The following is a 7,041-nucleotide window of genomic DNA, read 5'->3' as shown; positions in this document are numbered from 1 at the left end:
AGATTCTGCATGATAATACTACACTTTGACTCGTTAACCGACTCTGTAAGGGTCATCAGGTCACGAGATTGTGTGTACTTTTGACATATGTAAGGTCCGATGCTTTGTAGTTGAGGATTCATCGTTCACATACAAGTATGAATATCCTATGTGATATTATGAGTTAATAAGGCAAGGAATCTTTGGCTAGAGCATGAGTTGTGATATAGGAAAAAGTGTTTGCTTAGTTGCGCACACGATGCCAGTTTTATTACTCTAAGATACATCACATCTTTATCGTATTCATATCTAACTCTCGATAAACCAATGTAGTAGATTCGATCGCGATATATGAGTTGTAGGGACAATAATATACACTAATCATAACCTACTAGTTTTTGCTGACACTATCAGTGATACCAAGGGAATCATAGAGTGATGTTATTAAATGCTCTTACCATGATTCGATGGGTGCAATAAGAACTGAGTTTTGATGTTCTTGTGATAAATAGGTCGACGGACATAATGTCATAAACAAGGGTAAACCCGTATAAAAGATAAATGTTGTCTCGAATCACATGAGTTGTGAACTCATGGCTAGTTGAATCTATAAACAATTGAAGGTCACATAAGTATTGGATTTTGTGCTCCCATTGAGATAGTCAAGTCCAAGGAGTTGAATTTGATTATTTACTCAAACATATGACTTATAAAGATGTTTATAAGTGAATTTCATATCTGAAAGTTGTGATAATTATCATGAATTTAAATTTGTTAAAAGAGTGAAACTGCCTAAAATTTAGGAAGAAGTTCCAAAATTGACACCTTCATAAAATGAATTAGTGGAAGTTTGATCTTCGAAATTTTCATTTTGCATTATAATAACTAGTTTTATACCCTCGTTAAATAAGTATTTTTTGATCGTCGATCGAGATTATGATAATACTACAATCATGGATTGCTTGATTAATTAATTTGGAGTTTCTAAATAGTATATTTCTAATTTTTCAAATCACACAAAGAAAATTTTTGAAGGTTCTAGAATACAGTGGATGGATAATGATTTATCAAATCTTATCAAACCTTATTCAAAAGTTGATAAGATAAGCATAAGAGATTTGACAAAGGAAAAAATATATTTCTAGAAGGATCTATGTACACTTGAGAAACATTAAATATATATAATCAAAGGTTGATTACACACAATACAAGAAGATCAAGATTTGAAAAAAATCTAGATTCTCCCTATCTCTCCTCACAATATACAAAATCAAACACAACCTTTAGAAGGCAGTCTCTTAGGTGTGACCGCCACTCCACAATCGTGCATCGTCGTTTCCCCGCCGCATTGCCGTCGTGTCGCCACCGAAATCTTACTGCTTTCCTGTGATTGTTTCTCAATGCAAATTTTATCTAGATTTCTAGTGCAATATAGACAAGGAATAAAGCATTCAATCGTGGACCCAGTTCTTGGAGATTGAAGAAAGGTGACTTTTTGCTGATTGTTCGTAAGGAGATACAAGAAATGTTATATCTAATTAAAATCCAGAATAGTTAGAGTCATATGCTAACCGCTAAAGGCAAACATTCAAAAAATATCATACGAATGAATTTAGAATAATGCGAAACCCAGGCATGATTTGGTTGTCAAATTAATTCTTTTTAATTTCTACTATTTTTTGGATGCGAAAAAGTGATACACCGACAAAGATAACTTATCACAAATGCCAAATGAAGAAATAGAGTGAGCTGATATAGAACTTGTGGTGGGTGAAGATCTACACGGTAAAACTGTTGGTCCCACGTGCGGAATTTGAGATAATAAAACCCGAAAAATAAAGAATAAAATGGACATCGAGATTTACGTGGAAAACCCCTAAAAATTATTAGGGTAAAAACCACGGGCAAGATGAAAAGATTTTTACTATAATATTTTGTGGTGTACAACTCACTCACTGTATTTCCAAAGAGAACACACTCTCTTAATACAGGAGAACAAAACACCTCACAAATATTATAGAACTAAGCACTCAGATGCTTATAAAATGAGAGAAAACTCGAAGAAGGGATGATTTGAAATGAAGAAATGAAGCTCTATTTATAGAACTTCATGTCAGTGTGAAAACGCGTATAAAACGCGTTCCGTCTGAACGCATCCTACTGCGTATAAAACGCGTTCCTTTCGTCTGCAATTCAATTAATGCACCACAGGAAATGCATTAAATGCATTTCTTATTTGTCGACATTTCTCCCACTTGTAGATTTGATTGAGAATCAAACATATCTCCACACATCCTTTCAATCTTGTCATTCCCTGCTGCTTACGTTTCCGCTAGACCACTTGAGGATCTACACCACTCAAACTTATCAGTGTTCACTGGCTTGGTCAGAAAATCAGCTATGTTGTCCTTCGTATGGATCTTCTGCATATCCACGCTTCCTTCTTCTACTACTTATCGCACAAAGTGAAATTGTACTCCAATGTGTTTAGTCCTGGAATGAAAGGCTGTATTTCTTGCGATGTGCAAGGAACTCTGACTATCACAAAACAAAGGAACATTCTCTTGTTTGTGTCCGATCTCCTCCAATAACCTTTTAATCCATATTGCCTCCTTGCAAGCTTGAGTAGCTGTCATGTATTCTGCCTCCATTGTAGATAACGCCACAACTGTCTGCAGTTTTAAAACCCAGCTTACAGCACCCCTTGCAAGTGTAAACACATAACCAGTAGTAGATTTTCTCTTATCAGGATCACCAACATAATCTGAATCGACATAGCCCCTGAGTGTAAAATCTGATCCTCCATAACATAATGCAGCATACGAGGTACCCTTAATGTATCGAATGATCCTCTTAACAGTACTTCAATGCTCTCTTCCAGGATTCACCATATACCGACTAACTGCTCCCACTGCTTGAGCAATGTCCGATCTTGTACAGATCATGGCGAACATCAAACTTCCCACTGCTGATGCATATGGTACTCGAGACATCTCCATCCTCTCTGCTTCACTGCTAGGACACATCTCGGAGGATAACTAGAAGTTAACAGGAAGAGGGGTCAAGATTGGCTTACTATCTTGCATGTTGAAGCGTTGCAAGACTTTCTTCAAATAATTTCTCTGTAAAAGCCAAATCTTTCTGTTACTTCTATCTCGGTGAACTTGCATCCCTAGAATCTTGTTTGCTGGTCCCAAGTCCTTCATATCAAATTCCCTAGCCAACTGTGCCTTCAATCTTTGGACCTGATCTTTGTTGGGGCCTGCTACCAACATGTCGTCCACATACAACAGCAAAATGATATAATCATCACCGGACCTCTTGAAATATGTACAAGGGTCTGCACTCAGTCTGTTGTATCCAAGGCTCATGATATAGGAATCAAATCTCTTGTACCAACACCTCAGCGCCTGTTTGAGACCGTAGAGAGATTTGTTCAACCTGCAAACCAAGTTCTCTTTGCCTATTTCCGCAAAACCTTCTGCTGGAGCATATAGATTTCTTCTTCAAGATCTCCATGAAGAAACGCAGTTTTCACATCTAACTGTTCTAGATGTAGGTCAAACACCGCACACAATGCCAACACTACTCTTACTGATGTAAGCCGAACCACAGGAGAAAATATCTCATTGAAGTCAATGCCTTCTTTCTGAGCATATCCTTTTACCACCAATCTAGCACGATACCGCTCCACTTGGTTATTGTCATCTCGCTTGATCTTATAGACCCATCTGTTACCGATGGCTTTCCTCTCTCGTGGTAGTGTAACAAGATCCCAAGTTTTTTTCCTGTCTAATGCCTCCAATTCTTCTTGCATTCCTATCATCCACAAAGATACATCTGAGCTTTGAGTAGCCTCGTGGAGACTCGATGGCTCACCATCATCTGATAATAGACAATATGCAATGTTGCTTTCAGTGACATAATCTGAAAGCCAACCTGGTGGTCTTCTGTCTCGAGTTGACTGCCTCACATTAGAAACCTCAGATTCAACATGCTCTTGTTCTTCGTGCTCTGGTACTGCTTCACAAGAAACTTGACCTTCGTCCGTCTTACTTTCCACCTGAAAAATAGTAGTTTCTGAATTCGGTGTGCCTTTGTCTCCCTTTACTTTATCTTCCTCGAAGATAACATCCCTGCTGATGACAAGCTTGTGAACAGTAGGATCCCACAAGCGAAACCCCTTTTACTCCATCAGCATAACCCAAGAAGATACATTTTCTGGATTTCGAATTCAACTTTGATCTTTCTTGTTCATTGTACAGAACGTACTCCGGACTTCCAAATGTATGCAAATGAGAATAATCTGTCGGCTTCCCAGTCCACATCTCCATCGGAGTCTTCAGATCAATCACCACTGAAGGAGAACGATTGATAATATAACAAGCGGTTTTGACTGCTTCCGCCCAAAATGACTTGTCTAGACTCGCAGTCCTTAACATAGCTCTTGTTCTGTCCAACAAGGTCTTATTCATTCGCTCTGCCACTCCATTCTGTTGAGGTGTGTAAGCCGTCGTAAACTGTCTTTTGATGCTCTCATGTTGACAATATGCATCAAATTCGTCACTGGTATATTCTCCTCCATTGTCAGCCCTCAAACACTTGATTTTGTTTTCAGAATCAAGTTCAACCCGCGCTTTGAAATCTTTGAAGACTTGGAAAACATCTGATTTCTTCTTGATTGGATACACCCAACATCTCCTAGAGAAATCATCAATGAACGAGACAAAGTATCTCGCTCCTCCTAGGGATACAACCGGTGCTTGCCAAATATCCGAATGAATCAGCTCCGATATGCTTTTGCTCCTGGTAGTAGAAATGCCAAACTTTAATCTGTGTTGTTTACTGGTAACACAGTGTTCACAAAAGGGTAGTGACACTTTTGTAAGTCCCGGCAGCAGCTTCTGTTCTGAGAGAATTTTCAACCCTCGTTCTGATATATGTCCGAGCTTTCTATGCCATAACACTGTTAATTCTTCTCCTGAACCAATTGATGCAACAACTAGTTCTGCCTCTTTGTGTGTTTCTCCCAAAAGTATATACAGATTTGCAGCAATCTTTTCCGCCTTCATAACCACAAGCGCGCCCTTCACAATTTTCATGATCCCGTTCTCGATCCGAGTTTTGCACCCGATATCATCCAATTGCCCCAAGGACAAAAGATTTTTCGTCAGTCCCTTCACATGTCGTACCTTCTCTATGGTGCGAATGGTGCCATCAAACATTTTAATTTTGATAGTACCGACCCCAGCGATTTCCAAGGCATGATCATTTCCCATGAATACAGATCCTCCTGAGACTGGTTCATAATGATCAAACATTTCTCTCCGAGACGTCATATGCCACGTCGCTCCTGAATCCATAATCCATGTGTCACAAAATTTGTGCCTGCCTTCTGCAACAGTTGCTGCTTCGCTGAATAATATTTCACCACTGCCCGAAGTACTGGCCACATTTCCTTGAGAACTTTTATCGATACTCGTACATTCTTTTTCTTGAAGTGCCCTTTACCGCCACATTTAAAGCAGTAAATAATTTTCTTCTTACTTCTTGACTTTGATCTACATCGCCTTTGGCTCCCACTGGAGTCACGGTCCATAAATCTTCCTCTTATCATCGGCAAAGCCTCTGCCTACTTTGAAGTAACCAACCTGTCTTCCTTATTCTTGCGACGGCTTTCTTCTCCTAGAACCACAGTTAAGACATCGTCGAATCTTAGAAAGCCCATAAGAATATTGTTGGTAATGTTGATGATAAGTTGATCGTATGAATCTGGTAGACTTTGAAGTAGATGCTCAGCACGTTCATTTTCCCCTATTTTATGCCCCATGGAAGTGAGTTGGGCAAATAGAGTATTTAGTGTGTTGATATGGTCGGTCATCGATGAAGATTCCGCCATCTGAAGAGTATAAAGCCTTCTCTTTAGGAAAATCATGTTGTGTAGCGACTTGACCTCGTACATTTTTGTTAGAGTATCCCAGATAACTTTGGCTGTTTTTATCTCAGAGATACTTGACAAAATTTCTTCAGCTATAGCCAAGTGTAAATTGGCAACAGCATTATCATTCATCTCATTCCACTTTCCATCATCCGTAATCTCCACCGGTCTATCTCCAATAGCCGCCAAGCAATTCTCCTTTCTTAAAACTGCTTGTATCTTTATTTTCCACAGCATAAAATTGCTTCCATTGAACTTTGCTATCTCGTACCTTCCCGCCATTATGTCTACAACAATTTTAATAGACCAGACAAAATAATCCCGCCTTAAATAAAAAATCTCAAAAAATCTTTTTCTGATGTGGAAGATCAGTCTAGGCTGCAACCACAGAGCATACTCAGAATTTTAAGAAATTTTAAACCAAGGCTCTGATACCACTTGTTGTTCCCACGTGCGGAATTTGAGATAATAAAACCCGAAAAATAAAGAATAAAATGAACACCGAGATTTACGTGGAAAACCCCTAAAAATTATTAAGGTAAAAACCACGGGCAAGATGAAAAGATTTTCACTATAATATTTTGTGGTGTACAACTCACTCACTGTGTTTCCAAAGAGAACACACTCTCTTAATACAGGAGAACAAAACACCTCACAAATATTATAGAACTAAGCACTCAGATGCTTATAAGATTAGATAAAACTCGAAGAAGGGATGATTTGAAATGAAGAAATGAAGCTCTATTTATAGAACTTCCTGTCAATGTGAAAACGCGTATAAAACGCGTTCCGTCGAACGCATCCTACCGCGTATAAAACGCGTTCCTTTCGTCTGCAATTCAATTAATGCACCGGAAATGCATTAGATGAAAAAAGAAGTGTATTCCAAGAAGAAAAGAAGAAAAATGGTTTTGTTTATTTATTCTTCGGTTTTAATATCTTGCACCGAGTGGTGACCAAATTTAGAGATATCAATAACATTTTATTTTTTTATTTATAAACATTTTTATTATATAGGATAATAATTAAATATGAAATTTTCACACACTTCTATATACATGATATTACATGATGCTATTTAAATAATTACTTTTAAAATTAAAATTTATGCAGTGATGTACCAA

Source organism: Primulina tabacum, chromosome 8 (assembly GCF_025594145.1).
Source record: "Primulina tabacum isolate GXHZ01 chromosome 8, ASM2559414v2, whole genome shotgun sequence".
In the NCBI taxonomy this organism is placed as follows: Eukaryota; Viridiplantae; Streptophyta; class Magnoliopsida; order Lamiales; family Gesneriaceae; genus Primulina; species Primulina tabacum.
This window is presented reverse-complemented; position numbering follows the sequence as displayed.